This window comes from Aquarana catesbeiana, linkage group LG05, assembly GCF_042186555.1.
Source record: "Aquarana catesbeiana isolate 2022-GZ linkage group LG05, ASM4218655v1, whole genome shotgun sequence".
NCBI lineage: Eukaryota > Metazoa > Chordata > Amphibia > Anura > Ranidae > Aquarana > Aquarana catesbeiana.
Genome location: NC_133328.1, coordinates 56,253,380 through 56,271,208, shown reverse-complemented (window position 1 = coordinate 56,271,208; position 17,829 = coordinate 56,253,380). Strand labels below are relative to the sequence as shown.

The 17,829-nt window shown below is 41.4% G+C and overlaps 1 pseudogene; it reads right to left on the bottom strand.

Moving 5' to 3' along the window:
- The window catches only part of LOC141145934 (sperm-associated antigen 6-like), a 156,160-nt pseudogene that overhangs the window by 80,697 nt on the left and 57,634 nt on the right, over positions 1–17,829 (bottom strand).

The following is a 17,829-nucleotide window of genomic DNA, read 5'->3' as shown; positions in this document are numbered from 1 at the left end:
CAGAGAAGAGGGTGTTTAAGTACCGGCTGGAGAGTCGTGGAGAATGCGTTTGGGATAATGGCCAGCCGGTTCCGCCTATCTTTAACTACCATAAATATGGCAGAGTACAAACTAAATCACATTGTGTTATCTTGCTGCATACTGCACAACTTTTTCAAACGAAATAATCCAAGATATGTTGCCTCAGTTGGGCCTGAGGCCGGACTTAATAAAGCACTGACGGCCCTGGAAGCGGGCTGTCCTGGCTTGCCCCCCCCAAAGTGCCTGAAGTGCGGGAAAAATATGTTGAATATTTTATGGGTAGGCGGGGCCATTGCTTTGCCAGCCAATTTGGAATACATTTTCTATTTTATCAGATAAAATCTTGATTTTCATTTACTGCTTGTGTTTCTTTTTGCTGTCTCCTAGGTTCTCCTAGTGCACTTGTAGTGCCAAATGGTTTTTCCATTATTAAATAACACCCATTGTCACTGTAAACGCAAACTTAATACAAAAACTGGTATTGATCATTGAAAGAAGAAGCCACACATTGTTGAGTATAAAACCTTTTACTCCGTGCACATGCACATGTGAGTAAAACTTTTTTTTTTTTTAAATCAAAAAATATGGGTTTCATAAAGTTTTACCTTGAATTTTTTTTTTTAGGGTACATAAACAGGCATGTTTCAAAACATAACATACACAACTCATAAACTTACAAAGTTCAACATTGAAAACCTGAAGGCAATATCAGACATTATAGTGTCCAAAATGTCTTAATATTGCCTTCATCAGATGGGGTGATGTCACCCCTGTAAAAGCCAAATTTGGAAGATTAACACAAATTGGGAGTCAAACTGGGGATTTTCCTCCTGATCTCATACCTAATGTCAACATGTGCTATGTGGGATCAATGGACGTGTTTTGGGGGTGTAACCACTTCCTCACACCTACTTGTGTTGCGAGGAAGGGGTTGCAGCCACAAAACGTGTACATTACTATCCTTTGATAGCAGATAGCACATGTTGACACACTGGGGTTGATTTACTAAAGGCAAAAAGACTGTGCACTTTGGAAAGTGCAGTTGCACATGGTAAGAGCAGTTGCTCCAGAGTTTAGTGAATGAGCAGAAGCTCTGCTGACTTTCATCAACCAATCATGTGCAACCAAAAATGCTGTTTTTTTAAATTTTTCTTGCATGTGATTGGGTATTCTTTACAAAGTGAAGCTTTACCTCATTTACTAAGCTCTGGAGCAACTTCACTTGCACTTGCAGAGTGCAATTGCACTTTCCAAGGTGCACGGTCTATTGGCCTTTAGTAAATCAACCCCACTGTGCGCATCTTCAAAATTTGGCTTTTAAAATGCATAAAAAATTGTTAAAAACACAAAAAAAAAAAAAAAAAGGTGGCATTTTTTGGGTATTTATATTCTTCCTAGTACATCAAGCATGTTCTTCAGTTTGACTTCAATCTCATGTGTTTTTTGCTTTATAAAGTCTAAATCCTGAATACAATACATGATGTCCTGGATAAGCCTTTGGGCACTGTCAGTGGTGAAATCAGGAGCTTGTTCTTCAACAACATGCACATCACCTAAAAGAAAAAATACACACCATATTATATATATATAAATATGCTGGCATACATCTATTACCTGAATCTGTGGTGTCAGACACTCACCTGTTGTAGTGACAATTTCCACCACCTCTCCTTCCTCCACACCCTCAGCTTGTGGTGTTTCCTGGTCCCCTTCTTCAGGAGGTGGGGGGGGGGGTCCTGGAGTCCTCAGGCATCCTGAGTCTTTTCTCCCCTATGAGAATGAAACAACAGGTATACTTAGCACACAGATATTTGAGGCCAGAAATAGTAATATGAAACATTTCTTGGAAGTGGGGTACAATTGTCTGTTTGGGCAGAGTTCAAAGCTGCAGACATGATTTATTCCCTTAACCAAGCTAGAATACTTCCCTTTTTTTTTTTGGACAAGTTTCACACATGGAGACACCCCAAGTATTCACTGGAGCACCTGTGTGGGACACCCTAAAAAGTTTTTTCTTCTAGTGCTCCTGAGTCCAGATGTGCCTTACACTGAATTAAGTTTGCATTTCATTCTAGTACAAACCCATCTAGACAACAACATCATAAACTTGTTTTATTACAAATAGGCCTGAACAAATGTAGTTAACTTGTATCTGCCAAAAACATTATATTAGAAGACATGATTTATTCCCTTAAAAAAGCTGGAATACTTCCCTTTTTTTGGACAAGTTTCACACATGGAGACACCCCAAGTATCCACTGGAGCACCTGTGTGGGACACCCTAAAAAGTTTGTTCTGGTGTCCCACTCTAGCGCTCCTGAGTCCAGATGTGTAAACAGCTGCTGAGTGTCATCTCCTTATACTGAATCAAGTTTGTAATTCCTTCTAGTTTCAAACACATCTAGACAACAATGTCCTAAACTTCTTTTAATACAAATCATGACCAAATGTAGTTAACCCTGTATCTGGCAAAACATTGTATTTAGTTGGCAAACAAACTATGTTTACTATGACCGATTACTGTGCCCATGAACATGAAAGTCGCCATTTTAAACTGTCCAATAGTAAAGAAAAGCACATGGAGCAGCATGCAAGTAATTATAAGAATAGGAACACACGACAACTACTTACTTTTTAGAAGCACTTTCTTGATCCTTCCATACTGATCCTGTTCCCTCAGTTTCAGGTCTGACCAGCCTTTCCTCAGTTGCTCCTTGGATCGTTGTACCCCAAAATTCCTTTGCAGACTCTTCACAACTAGTCACGACCTTGGCCTTTCTCTGATTAGGGTTGGTGTACGGTCCATACTCTCCATCATAGTCGACCCTCTTCAATATGTTGACCATCACCACCATCTCTACAAAGGCCATATTTGAGGCCTTAAATCTCCTCCTCCTGGATTGGGACGTTTCTTGCTCCAGGCTTTCCTCCTCGTTACTGCTATTATCATGCACCTGCTGTGTCTCCGCCATGTCGTCTCCCACTGCACTCTGAAAGAGAAGGGGCGGGGAATATTCTTGAAAGAATGTCAGGAGCGGGCGACACGTGCGGAGTTTCACACATGCGCAGTGTATATAAAGCTAACACGCGTGTGTCGTACCTATGTTCTGTGTGCGGAAGAAGGAGGAACGGAAGCGACGAACGTAATAACGAAGGAAACATTTTAACTTGGGACATGAGTGGCCTATACTGATTCTAGATTGAGGCCTATACTGGGATAAGATTAGGAGACTTTAGCCTGATATTAGTGTTTTTGTCTTTTTTTTGGTCGTGCAACAAAAATGAAACAATTTAAAGAACCGGAAATCATGGGCAGTTCATTGATAAATACAGGGATATGCGCAGTTTGTGGGAGGTGAAAAACCCCTTATATAGAAATAAACCAGCTAGGAAGGCATCGCTGGAGAAACTGCTGGAATTTGTGAAGACGCAGGTCCCCAACGCAGACATCGACTTTGTGGAGAGGAAAATTGGTAGCTTGAGAAGAACGTATAGGAAGGAGCTTCAGAAGGTCCATAAGTCCATGAGGTCAGGAGCAGCAGCAGAGGATGTGTATGTACCCAGTCTGTGGTACTACAAAAAGATGCGGTTTCTGGAAGACCAGATGGAAGCCAGGGTATCACTTTAGACTCTTCCGGCCCCCCTTTCTTCCAGCCTTCCCTCAACCCTTCCCTCAACAGGCTTCCGAGGATCAACCTGGGCCTTCCATCCTGGAGGAAATTGAGGAGCCCAGCTGGAGCCAGGTATAGTATTTTTGAACATTTTTATTGTCGAAAATTGTTGTTGTTAACTAGATGTTATTATTGATAAGAAATGAATGATTTAACAAAAAGTGTTTGACATATCAATAGACAGTAGGGGCCAAAAATGATTGGTAATGAATGAATGAAAAATGCTGGGCTCAGAATGATAGTCTTTTCTATTTATTAACATTCAATTTGCAACAATCATGCGTTTAAAATTGTGTGTGATTGATGAACCAAAAACTAAAACTATGTCCCTTTTTCATACACAGGAAGACCTCAGCCAGCCGGCTCTGGAATGTGGCATGCAGGAGGAGGCAGGGGGATGTGTCAGCCAGGAGGCTGGGGTTAGTGTCAGCCAGGAGGTAGCAGGGCCCGGCCTCACCCAATCCCAGGTCCCTCCCCTCCGCCTTCCACCCAAAAGGCCCAGGAAGGGGAGGAACATGGAGGAGGCAGCACTTGTCCTCATTAAGGAGGCTAATGAGGCCCTGAAATCCCCCCTCGACGCTGGAGAGGCCTATGGCTACTATATAGCCTCAAATTTGCACAAAATGGAGGAGGGCCAACGCCTCAACTGTGAAAAAAAAATTTTTGAGGCCATTTACAAGGGGTTGAGGGGGCAAATGACCGATGGTGTCCACTTATGTGTGCTCGCCCATCCTCCTGCCACAAGTCCACCTCCAGAGCCACAGCCTGCAGGGAAGGCTGCAGGGAATTGTGAAGGGCAGCGTGGAGGGAAGGCTGCAAGGAAGACAAGAAAGTGATGACCTGGCTTCAGTCTAGTCTGACAGAAGACGCAGGCTGTTGTAGTACCACAGCCAGGGGACATATATGTCATCTGCTGCTGTTTGGGAGTCCTGGACCAGATTGTGCTGCCTATTATATGGACTTATCAGGCTACCAATTTTAATTTACAAAGAGATGATGTCTGCCCTGGGGTACAAAGGCTTCACAAATTCAAGCAGTTTCTCCAGCGCTGCCTTTCTCTTTTTTTTTGTTATTAAGAGCCAGAATAAATGGAGATTTTTTTTTATATGAAAACACTTGCCTATGTGTTTTTCTTCAAATAGGAAAGTTTTTTTGTGAGTAGGCAGGTACATTTCAAAAATACAATGTCCAATCAACAAGGGACACCAAGCAACCTCCTTGAGGTTTTCAAATACAAGATAATAATGTTGTTGTGGAAACGTGGCATACAAAATAAAAAACAACAGGAGATCTTGATTAAAAAAATAAAATAAAAATGACTATAAAAAAAATTATAAACATTCTCATGGAGATCTGGCTTAAAAAACAAAAAAGATTATTCAGGAGATCACGAGAAATAATAAAGAAATAAGTTTGTGAGAACTCTGTGTGAATATGAGCAGCAAAACAACTTCATTATTCTAGCATTCTAAAGAAGAAGAGAATGCGCTGCATTAAACTATTTAAAACATTTCAGCGTGACGAATGTGCTATCTCCACTACGAACGGTAGTTTTACCATACCGATCGCTTCCGTCTCGTACTTGATTCTGAGAATGCGTGATTTTTTTGCGCGCTAGAATTGCATACAGACGATCACATTTTCGGATAGGAACTTTTCCCAACCGAAAAATAGAGAACCTGCTCTCAATCTTTTGCTGGATGGAATTCCGCCAGCAAAAGACTGATGGAGCATACACACGGTCGCATTTTCTGACAAAAAGCTCTCATCGGAGTTTTGCTGGTGGCATTTCCGATCGTGTGTACGCGGCATTAGTTCCAGTGAAGGGAACTCTTAAGGTGTCAGCATACCAAAACATTTTGGACAATTTCATGCTCCCAACTTTGTGGGAACAGTTTGGGGATGGCCCCTTCCTGTTCCAACATGACTGGGCACCAGTGCACAAAGCAAGGTCCATAAAGACATGGATGAGTGAGTTTGCGGTGGAGAATATTGACTGGCCTGCACAGAGTCCTGACCTCAACCCAATAGAATACCTTTGGGATGAAATAGAGCGGAGACTGCGAGCCAGGCCTTCTCATCCACATCTATGCCTGACCTCACAAATGCGTTTCTTGAAGAATGGTCAAACATTCCCATAGACACACTCCTAAACCTTGTGGACAGCCTTCCCAGAAGAGTTGAAGTGGTTATAGCTGCAAAGGGTGGGCCAACTCCATATTGAACCCTACGGACTAAGACTGGGATGCCATTAAAGTTCATGTGCGTGTAAAGACAGGTGTCCCAATACTTTTGGCAATATAGTGTATATGCAATATACTGTACATTCAAGTTGAATCAATTATGAGCTGGAGTCTCTACCCGATAACATTTTTGCATCTGTGGAAAGAAGATATCAATAAAGAAATATATGAAATAAAGTTACAAAATTCATAAATGGTTCACCTGCCAGATGGCCATACTTACATATAAATATGAGTGCAGAACTCAATGCACATCCTGGTCCCCTCAAAGTGAAAAACTCATGGATCACCCTAACATAAAGGGGAGTGTGCTCTGTCCGGGAGCTGATAGGAGGGCAGGCACGAGGCCAGGGCACCGCAGAGGAATAAAAGAATAGAAACCTGAAATTTCGCAAAACTTTTTTTCTTTTAATCTTGATTGAGTAAGAAAGAGGTTTCACCCCTGCAAGGTTTTTTGCCGACATGTCCCATTGGGGAGATTTCCCTTCACTTCCTGTCCAAAACCACAACAGTGGGGGAACCTCTGGCAGTCACCAGAACTAGGGATCCATTGGAAGATTTAATCTATATTCCTGTTCTGGCGATCAGTCGAAAATTTGGAATTTCTGTATACTTTTGGCGATAACCGTCAGCAGGACAAATAGAGGAGGTGTATCTCCCTAAAGGGGATACAGATAGCAATAAAATCTCACAGGTGTTCTAATGCCTCTGGATTTTCCCCAAAACTCCCAAAAAAGTTTAAAATAATACTGTAAAGAATATGTAAACCCAACATGTTATATTCCTGATATATACCTGCTGTACCATGTACTTGTATTATTTTATTATTATTATTATACAGTATTTATATAGCGCCAACAGTTTATGTAGCGCTTTACAACTTGAGGGTAGACAGTACAAATACAATACAATTTGATACAGTAGGAATCAGAGGGCCCTGCTCCTTAGAGCTTACAATCTAAGAGTACTTGTATGAAAAAGAATCCTGTTTTTTTTGTATTGCCTCCTTTGTGTGAAATTCCTGGTATTCCTGCCAGTCCCCCTGCTTTCCTATTAAAAACTGACCACACTAAGCAAGAGGGCACAGCATGGCCAGTCTTCTAGCTGTGCTGGGAATCTCAGCCTGCTCTCCTCCAATGATCAGACTTGTCCTGACACCCCCCCCCCCTTTTCCAATGTGGACCGCGACTGCCCCATTGAGGTCCTGTCATGCAAATTCGATGCGGGGAAACCCTCATCCAAGTGTGAACCCAGCCTTATGGAGAGATTGGATGAAAACGGACCACCTGTTCATTTTCTTCCGATCCTCCAGACAGATGGAAAATAGGTCCGCCATCAGTCTGGATTTAGCGGAGCGGATCGGATGTCAGCGGACATGTCGCCGCTGACATCCGTCGCTCTATGGAGATGCATGGAGCATTCATTGAGGTCCACCTGAAAAAACTGACAATTCATTTCTCCTATTCTCCTACAGCCCTTTTGGGCTGTTTGAGTGATCATCAAGGACTACAAAATGATTAGCCTTTGTGTTGTAGAAATCCGAGCATGAGAATAGTTGTATCATTTAGTAAAAGACACTAGACAGGGCAGACACCACTCAGTTCACAAAAATGTTGTCTTATCAACCCAAACAGGTGTGGGATCTGGATGCATTTCCTGCAGATCAATGGGAATTTTTCTGTACTCGCAAGGTCTGTAAAAGGATGAAACATGGGGGAATGTGCGAGTATGGCGGAGATGTACTGTACTGCATATGTTTTTTTAGTTTATCTTGACATTTGCTTTAAACAAAAACCCTTTGTGGGACTGGCACTGCCTTTGTTATAGACATTTTGGCCTATTGTAGAAGCATTCAGGCTTTAAAGTCTATGTTACATTCAGCATATGCTTCAAGGTTTCTTGATAGAAAAAAAAAAGCTTCCATTAACATTTTGGTTTTTTAGCAGATGCTAGTTTCCTGGCTGTCATGCTCATCCTAGGGCTTTACTACTATGATGCAAGCATACGGATTTGGAACATTTTTTTTTCACTGCTTCTACAGTTGTTTTGACACAACAGCTCACTAACCAGCGGTTGTGGGGCACAGGGGCGCTGCTCCCCTAATCCATGAGCCCGGCCCCTAATCTACATGGGTTTTTTTTTTTGGAAGTACATGATTAGAGCCTGAGGCTCTAATTGGTTTCAAAAAGGGTGGGCTCCGGGCGCAGAGCACTGCACCCGGAGCCCACCCAGTTGTGTGACATTAGTAAATGAATATTCGCTAATGTCTTCCTGCTTCTCCTCCTGGCCAATCAGGAAGCGGGTCCTGAGACCCGATTGGCCAAAAGTCTTAAGACCCAATTGGCCACAAGTCCTAAGTGCCAATTGGCTGGGAGGAGAGGCGACCACCGGGACTCGGGAGGTAAAGGGGGGAGCCGCCAAAGCCACGACCTGGATGGGGTAAGTGTGAGGCTGGTGGAGAGGCCTATCAGGTGACGGGCGAGCGGGCAAGCAAATCGTCGATTGAGCAAAGGGTGGGGGGCGCGGGCTGCCCACAGCCAAGGAAATTGAGCACCAGCCGCCACTGCTAACTAGTGAAGCTATTGGATAAGCATGATAATCAAGACATCTGGCAACAGTCAGACATGGCCATTTCCATATGATTATTATTGTTTGAAAAAGTCTGAGAATTTAGTATACACATCATGTACGAGTCCCACACTTACCTACATTCTACAGCTTTTCACAACTCCCATTAACAATTGATGAGCATACCCCCCATAATTATTGCCAGAAAATAAAAACCTAAAAATTTAAGACTGCAAGATGGGAAGTGGTAATTGAGGTGGTTGAGTTTATATTAGTCAAGAGAGAATAGAGTGCTGGGCTTTTACATTCGTCCTCCACCCACATTTAAGGACGGTTCACACCATAGAAACACAGTCAGGATGCATTCTGGATGTGTTTCTGTATGCATGTTTTTGATGCATTTTTGACACTCTCCTGCGCATTTTTCCTCTCTTATTTTCTTCACCTTAAATAAAGACCTGTGTGTTTTGGTGCATTAGTGATGTGTTTTTCCAGTACAGTTCAGTGCAGAAAATATTGCACTTTTTTTTTCTGGAACTGGAAAGCACTGGAATTGACCGCACTGGTGTGAACTATGCCATTGGAAACCATATGACCATATAATCTACTACCATATACTGTATTAAGGTGTGAACCCCAAAGCTCAAACACACACGCCTTTCTCTGCAGCCTCAGCTGCACATGACAGTGAATGAAGGGGAAGTGCTCTGTGCTGAGCAGCTTCCTGTTCATTCAAAAACGGAAGCATAGAAAACACATTTTACTATGCTTCAGTTACGTTCAAAAAGGAGAGGATTTGGGGGCAAACAGGATTTTCCCGGTACCGTCATGAGACATTAAACCATCATAATTTTTTCATAATAAAGTTTATTTACATAACATCAACATACATATTAAAATAGATATTGAAGGACACTTTCACTCTGAGTGGTAATACCCCCTCTACTAGGTTTCCACCGAGACCAAAAATGTCCCCAATTTACAAAACATGTATAAAATCAGCCTTCAATAACATAATATCTATTTTAATATGTATGTTGATGTTATGTAAATAAACTTTATTCTGAAAAAATTAGGATGGTGTAATGTCTCATGACGGTACCGGAAAAATCCTGTCTGCCCCCCAAATCCTTTCCTTTTTGAAGTTAATATTTTTGGGATGTTGGTACCTTTAATTTTCCTTTTTCTATATATATCTGAGCATTCAATGCTTCAGTTATAAATGGACACAGTGAGCGAGTGTGTTCACTGTGTTCATTTAGAAAAGGAAGGGGCCATATCCTCCGCTCTCCATCCTGAAACATGCAGGGGGGGGGGGGTTGGGGTGGTGGAGGGAGGCAACATGGGGGAAGCCCAGGCAGTAGGGGGAGTGCAGAATTTATTCTTCTCCCCAATGTGACTACAGAAATGGTGAAATCTTAGGCACAGGGGGCTCCTGGAATGCGTTCATTTTGCATTCCTTGTATAAAAAATGTAATATATATATTTCGCGGAGTGCTTAGCCATGCCCGCTACTATATACTCACCGTCACTTTATTAGGTACACCTTGCTAGTATTGGGTTGGACCCCCTTTTGCCTTCAGAAGTGCCTTCATTCTTCATGGCATAGATTCAACAAGGTGTTTGAAACATTCCTCAGAGATTTTGGTCCATAAAGCACAATTCGTGTGCGAAACATGTAAGCCATGCCTCCCTTGCTTGTACATGTAGTGCTCCTCATGCTCTTCATGGTTTTATGTGAATAAAGGCATTTGGATCTCAGTTTGGTGTGCAGCCACCTGGACTTTCCTTTCATTAGATTTTGATCCATATTGACATGATAGCATTACGCAGTTAATAATAATAAATGATTCACTAAAACCTGCCCTTACCTCAAGTGAAATCAAATAGCAGCGCTAATTATAACAAAAATTGTATGTACATGTGTATATTTACCACAATAAACTAAAAAGTGACAACCTATTAAGTATCACTCAAAAATAATCAAAAAATATTTTAGTGTAATAAAATTCATACAGTGTATATTAAATTGATAACATAAAAGTCCAATAGGCAGTGACGTAGTGATATGAGTGATGATTCATAAATAATATGTTTGCTCGCTGAAGGGGAGTGGAGATCACAGTTCACAGCGGTGTGGTGGAAGATTTTTGTTCACTGAAGATCTATATTATTTATGAATCATCACTCATATCACTACGTCACTGCCTATTGGACTTTTATGTTATCAATTTAAATCAATTCAAATCTCCTCTCCTCATTGTCATGTTCCAGTGGTGAGATGATTTGATCTTTGTGACAAGGTGTATTATCCTGCTGGAAGGAGCCACCAGAAGTTGGGTACACTGTAGTCATAAAGGGATGGACATGGTCAGCAACAATACTCAGGTAGGACGTGGCATTTAAATGATGCTTAATTGATACTAAGGGGCCCAAAGTGTGCCAAGAAAACATCCTCTACACCATTACACCACCACCAGCCTGAACCATTGATACAAGGCAGGATGGATCCATGCTTTCATGTTGTTTACACCAAATTCTGGCCCTACCGTCTGAATGTCGCAGCTGAAGTTGAGACTCAGCCAATGTTTTTCCAATCTTCTATTGTCCAATTTTGGTAAGCCTGTACAAATTGTAACCTGTTTCCTGTTCTTAGCTGATAGGGGTGGCACCTGGTGTGATCTTCTGCTGCTGTAGCCCATCTGCTTCAAGGTTCGATATGTTGTGCATTCAGAGATGGTATTCTGCATACTTTGGTTGTAATAAGTGGTTATTTGAGTTGCTGTTGCCTTTCCATCATCTCGAACCAGTCTGCCCATTCTCCTCTGACCTCTGACATCAATAAGGCATTTTTGTCCACACAACTTCCGCTCACTGGATATTTTCTCTTTTTCGAACCTTTCTCTGTAAACCTGAGAGATGGTTGTGTTTGAAAATCCCAGTAGATCAGCAGTTTTTTAAATACTCAGACCAGCTCATCTGGCAAAATCAACCATGCCATGTTCAAAGTCACTTAAATCCCCTTTCTTCCCCAGTCTGATGCTCTGTTTGAACTTCAGCAATTCATCTTCACCACGTCTAGATAATTAACTTAACTTAATGCATTGAGTTGCTGCCATGTAATAAGCTGATTAGCAATTTGTGTTATCAGGCAGTTGAACAGGTGTACCTAAAAAAGTGTCTGGGGTATACTGTATTAGATGTGGGTTGCTGTACCTTTAAGGAAGATTAGGCTACCTCAGGGGCAAGCCTGCTTTCAGTTTATATATACTGTATATATATATGTATGTGTGTCTGTGTGTGCCAGCTTCATACAGTTTAGAGTTATGGATGACACTTTGCAAAGGCACCTTGGTGTGCTAGTGAGCTTTCACAAGTAGCTGCAAAAAAACACCTGCAATTTTTACCTAAATGTTTAATTAGGTGATTAGCTATAGAAAGTGCTGGAGAAATCTTGTATTGACATATATATATGTATTATGACAAATCAAGGCTCTAATTACAGTGATCACCAGCTGGGCAGTAATGAGTAAGCTTTTCAGATTCCTCGCTGTGATGATAACTATCGCCTGGTTACTACATGCAAACACTCACATGAGCACCCAGGAAAGCAGGCCCTTGCACATAATGCATGACCATTTAATCAGCCTTTTCATTAACAATGTAGAGGCCTCCGTGTTCAGGGTGGAACTCTATTAATACTGAATATAAAGAGCTAAAAGACTTTAGTATGGAATGAAAAATGGGCCAGATCAGCAACTACCAAGACTGCTACTCTAGAACACTACCCTGCATTAAAGCCTCAGTAGCTGTCTGTAAGATAATGAATGATTCACCACACCATCCGACTGTGGAAGACATTTTTCTAATGTGCATAAAAAACCTATAAACCATGCCCAACCCTAATAAAGTCATAGATGTAAGCAGCTAACACAACAAATAGAAAATTTGTAATAAATCATATGTAACCAAGTGTAGCGCTAAAAAATGAGAAAGAAAATATTGCTATACCACATATAATAGCAAAATGAATTGTGAAAAGATAGTGTTTTGTATACTTTGTGAACATTCATACATATAGAACACTTATGTTATAAAGTGTATCACTTTTGGTGACCCTAAGGCTTTATAACATAAGTGTTCTATATGTATGAATGTTCACAAAGTATACAAAACACTATCTTTTCACAATTCATTTTGCTATTATATGTGGTATAGCAATATTTTCTTTCTCATTTTTTAGCGCTACACTTGGTTATATATCATTTTTCTAATGCCCTGTACATACGTGCGGATTTTCCGTCAGAAAAAACTTGGATGGTTTTTCCGACGGAATTGTGCTCAAGCTTGCCTTGCATACACACGGTCACACAAAAGATCTCTGAACTTTCGATCGTCAAGAACGCGGTGACATACAACGAGCAGAGAAAATGAAATTCAATGTTTCCGAATTGTTTCCGAGCATGCGTAGGGATTTTGCACGTCGGAATTTGTACAGACGATCGCATTTTCAAATAGGAACTTTTCCCGACCGAAAAATAGAGAGCATGCTCGTAATCTTTTGCTGGCTGGAATAACGCCAGCAAAAGACCGATGGAGCATACACGCGGTCGCATTTTCTGACAAAAAGCTCTCATCGGAGTTTTGCTGGCGGATTTTCCGATCGTGTGCACATTAGGGTTGTATCCTGTGCCATTTAATGAACTAAAAAAAATGTTTTCCACAGTTTGGTTGTGTATTGAATACTTTATATTCTCGTTACTTATTTGCAAGCAAGACAAACCAGACCAGCAGCTGGCCATAGTGGATGGATGTGGGAGCTGAGATACACCTGGAACGGTTTACTTGATCTTTATTCTTCTGGAGGATTACCCAGAAGAATATAGAAGATGCAGGTAGGAGGTTGATTTAGATCCCCGGCTGTAGTGGTGGGGAAAATCTCCTCAATGGACTCATGAATAGAAGTCCCAATGGGGGCACCAAACCTGTTGATCCCACCCAAAAAAAAAAAAAAAATAGTACTTGGCTTTAATTTTTTTACTGACCTCTAGTTACCAGGTTAGTCTGGATTTACCATGGTCAGTAAATGTACGTCATACATTACCCCTCCCCACAACAGCAAAATGAACAAAACGTAACTGTTTTATGGATAGAAAAATCGTTTAAATGTTTGTGTTTAAACATTAGATATCTACTTTCAAATGCTTTCTCAATCATGGTAAATAAATCCCAGCTGCTTATTTGGTACAAGCCTGCAAGCAGCTTGCCAAGGATAGAGAAGAAGGGGGTACAGAAAGGTTGATTTGATTTTTTTTTTACAGCGTCCTTTCTGGGAGCCTGAACAGAACAGAGACAAAGTGCTGGACATCGCTTATTAATATTTTTCCAGACTGAGAGCACTCACAGGTTTTTCCCATCATAGGGAAATCCACTACTTCCCTATAGGTATAGAATAACTTCAGGTGACATGTCAGTTAATGAACAGAAGACACTGCTGTGATTAAATGTGAAGTCCAGGTATGGGCAAAATGTCCTAGTTATCCTTTACTGGTAGGCACCATAAGGATCAACTCATTATGTTTTTCTATGTTTCCCATTCATTCCTCATATTCTCTGAAAGCAGCTACTATTTTCACCACTGGTTCCTGCAAGCTTGGTAAACGGCATCTGCAAAGACTCCAATGAATATCCATACGGGTAATATTCTGCTCCCTTATATAACATCAGTAAGGAGTTACAAAAGCTATGGATGGAAAGGTACTTATCTCCGAGTAATGCCTCTTTTGCCTAGACTCCCAAGAACCTACCCACACATACTGTGTGCAAGAAAAGGGGTCATGGGAGATGTAGTTCCGAAGAACATTTCTACATACATAGGATTTGATGTATGGCTCCCCGCTGATTTCTCCTCCCACCATTTTCCCCTGTAATAATTTTGCAAGCCTGGTGATGACATCATAGGGAGTAATAAAAGCTGTTTCTCACACAGGAACAAGGTAAATGTACTACAAGAGTAGGCGGATTTGGTGTAAATTTCAGTCACGCCTACTCAAATCCTAAAGTAAACTTTCCAGCGTTAATGAAAAGAAGGCACATACCTTTCAAGGTCTTCTCAAGTGCCATAGAACCTTCCAAAACCTAGCATGCTATGATATACAAATTCCAACTTTAGCAAGAAATGTTGAGGACTTTGAGCCATAGAATCCTCACAAACAATAGTAGGGGGCAATTCATGAAGGTGTGAAATGAAAATGTCTAAATTTTCCCATTGTCTTCTATTTATCTGCTTTAGCCAATCTAAGAAGTCAAAGCTAACTGTTATATTGGTAATATTTGCATTTTTGGCATCCATGATCAGCAATAATACTTTTGTTTGAGTGGATGGAAAATAGTCAAGGAATTTTCCTGAAGGTAGCAACATTTTTAATGCTGACTGTGCTTTTGTTTTGTTCCCATTGTCTGTGACTTTTATTGTGGTGATCAGTGATCTCTTTTTATTAGGTTATGCTGTCAATGTACAAAACAAAAGAAAATACTGTAATGTAGCCTATGCAAGGGCAAGGCTTTAGGCCCAAAGTACAAAATACTAAGCAAAGGTACAAAACTTATAGTAATTATTAGGCTGAAGGTGGATGGCTCCAGCAGCAAACGAAAAACAATAATTGAAGGAACAGTACCCACTAGGAGGGCAATGGAAAGGTTCATCTAGATAAACACTTATTTAACTCAATCTTACGCAGATGTGGCAGTAGAGGGATTCTCTAACCAGGTAGACCAAACTTTCAGGGACTTCCTCTGTTGCCGTAAGTGGCTTGATATTAGGACAGGTTGGAATTAACTAATTTCATCCAGGAACGAACTTTAGGTGGGGAGGGTTTTTTCCAGCACATGGTGATGGCCTTTTGGGCCTAGAACAGTAAAAGACCAAGAAGAGTCCTCATCACCATCGTAGTTGCCAGATCCTCCACATGGCCCATCAGGCAATATCTAGGTTCAAGGGGGAGTGGCAATTGTGTTGTAGAGGTGATGATTTGAAGCAAACCTTGCCAATATGAGCCCATAGTGCGGCAAGTCCAAAAGATGTGAAAAAATTATCTCCAACAGGCTGGAGAGATAGTCAAGCTCATCTTATGAAGCCTATATGAGGTAAAGGAGGCCTCATTTTAAATGCAGTGATTAGTTTAGGCTAGCAAATAGTTAATAGCAGAACTCGTACCCATAAACATGGAGCTCTCCTTATCCATACTGGTAGCAATGACAGATTAGAGTTATAGTTGGGCAAAGTAGGAGGTACGAAAGGCCCTGATAGGCAGAACTACAGCTGGTATCTGGCACATTGAGGTGTGTTAGATGTCCCATCACTGTTGCACGCTTTAGTTTCACCTGCATGGGCTCTACCACTAAGCCTTATGTTTTGATCAAATGAGTCAGAGGAAGACCCAGTGTCTGGCAAGATGTTGCTAAATTAAATAGTGGTGGAGTGACCCAGATGCAGCAGAGGACACGGCATTTGAAAAACCCAGAAGTGTCAGATACCAGCACAGCTATAGATCTTTAAGAGAATGAAGATTGCAAAGATGGTTATTAATAATATTCTTTCTAAGCTACATCCCCCTAATACTGTATATGTGGATCTGCAAGAGGGTTGCTTTAAAGTAATGCCAAAAGGCAATACTTTTTTGCTTTAAAATTATGTTATACTTACCTACTTTGTGCAAGGGTATTGCACAGAGTGGTCCCGAACTTGCTCTTTGGAGGTCCCCCGCCTGTGCTGTCTGCTCCTTTTTCCTCAGAGTGCCCCTTTAGCAAACCGCTAGCTATGGGGGCAGCCCTGCGGGTGTACTCCTGATCTGGGCTGTGTGCGTCCATAGCCTATGACTCCCACTGCTGCCAGTGTCTCCTGTGAAACCAGGAAGCACAGAAGTGCTCCAGCTGGGACGGCACTGGAGTGATGTGAGAAGCCAGGTAAGTGTTTAGAAAGGAGAGGAGAAAAGGTAGTGAATTGTTTTTTACCTTAATTAAAAAAACAATTTTTAAGATAATACAGCTTTTCAGTGCTGCCATGTAGAGGGGCTCTTATAGAACTAGAAACCTCCCAGCTTAACAATGTGCTATAAAAGACTGGCCTCTTATCTGCAAGTACGTGTCTATCGGCGATGCCTCCTTTGACCAAACTTCTAAATCTTCCAGGCCTTCAGGGGATGTGGCTCTATATTTGATTTTCCAGTCTGCCAGTATTATCAGTGCATAACAATATGATATCCATTAGTCTTTTGGCATCCTTATTTCATTCAGAAATACATTTATACTACAATGGCTTATGTCCTGTATTAGGTCATGCTATTGTTTCCTGTGTACTGTCAGTCTGGAGAGTATGTGTGATTAAAAGCATACCTTTTTGAGAAATTTGATATACTATTGGTCAGCACAGTGAAATTATTGCATTTATAATTAGTATCTGTTAAGCCAGCCATACAAGGTTCGAAATTTGGACAGATCAGGAGGGATCAGCAAAATTTAGATACGTGTATGGGCAGGGCGGTTGTACAGAAGTAGATTGGATTTTCCTTGCTCGATCAGTGCTGCAGACTATAGCCGGCAATGCTGATCAGTGTAATCTGATGGTGGGGAAGTTTCCCCACTGTCAGAATACAATACATCAGTGGGGAGGATTCCCCCATTGCGTGTGGATGGGGGATTCATGTGGGTTTTCTTCGTTCAACCAGCTACTTGAACAAAAAAAACAAAAAAAAACTGACTAACCTATGGGCTTTCTAATGCCTGGTACACACTAATAATTTTATTTATTTCAACCCAGCAGATTCAAAGAAAAAAAAAACCTGACAGCTCAGATTGGAGCCACTGTACTAACAGTCGATGTTAGTATAGTGATCTCCCCTGCTGAGCTATTGTGTTCTGACAGGGGGCGGCCAGTTGGATGCTGGTTGGATGCCGGCTGTTATGCACACGGGCCGAATGTCGGACGGTTTTTAATGAACCGCTCAATGTTGCCCGGCATTCATCCTGCGTGTACAACGCTTTAGACAATTTAGTCAAATATACTTGTATAATCTCTTGAAGTAGCTGTTGTGCCCTGAGAAAAGGGTTTGTGCGTTGCTTGTTTCCACATGTAAATTTTTTTTTTTTCAATTTTTCTTGAAAAGAAATGTTCACCTAGTGTAGCACTTAAAGGTGAACTCCAAGGAGGTTTTAAAGCGTGTGTCTCTAGTATACTTTACTGAAGAAGTAGGACTCTACTCTGACCCCCGCAGGCACAAGGCTCCTGACAGGGGCAAGGCTCAACATGGTCCACTTATCCAAAATGC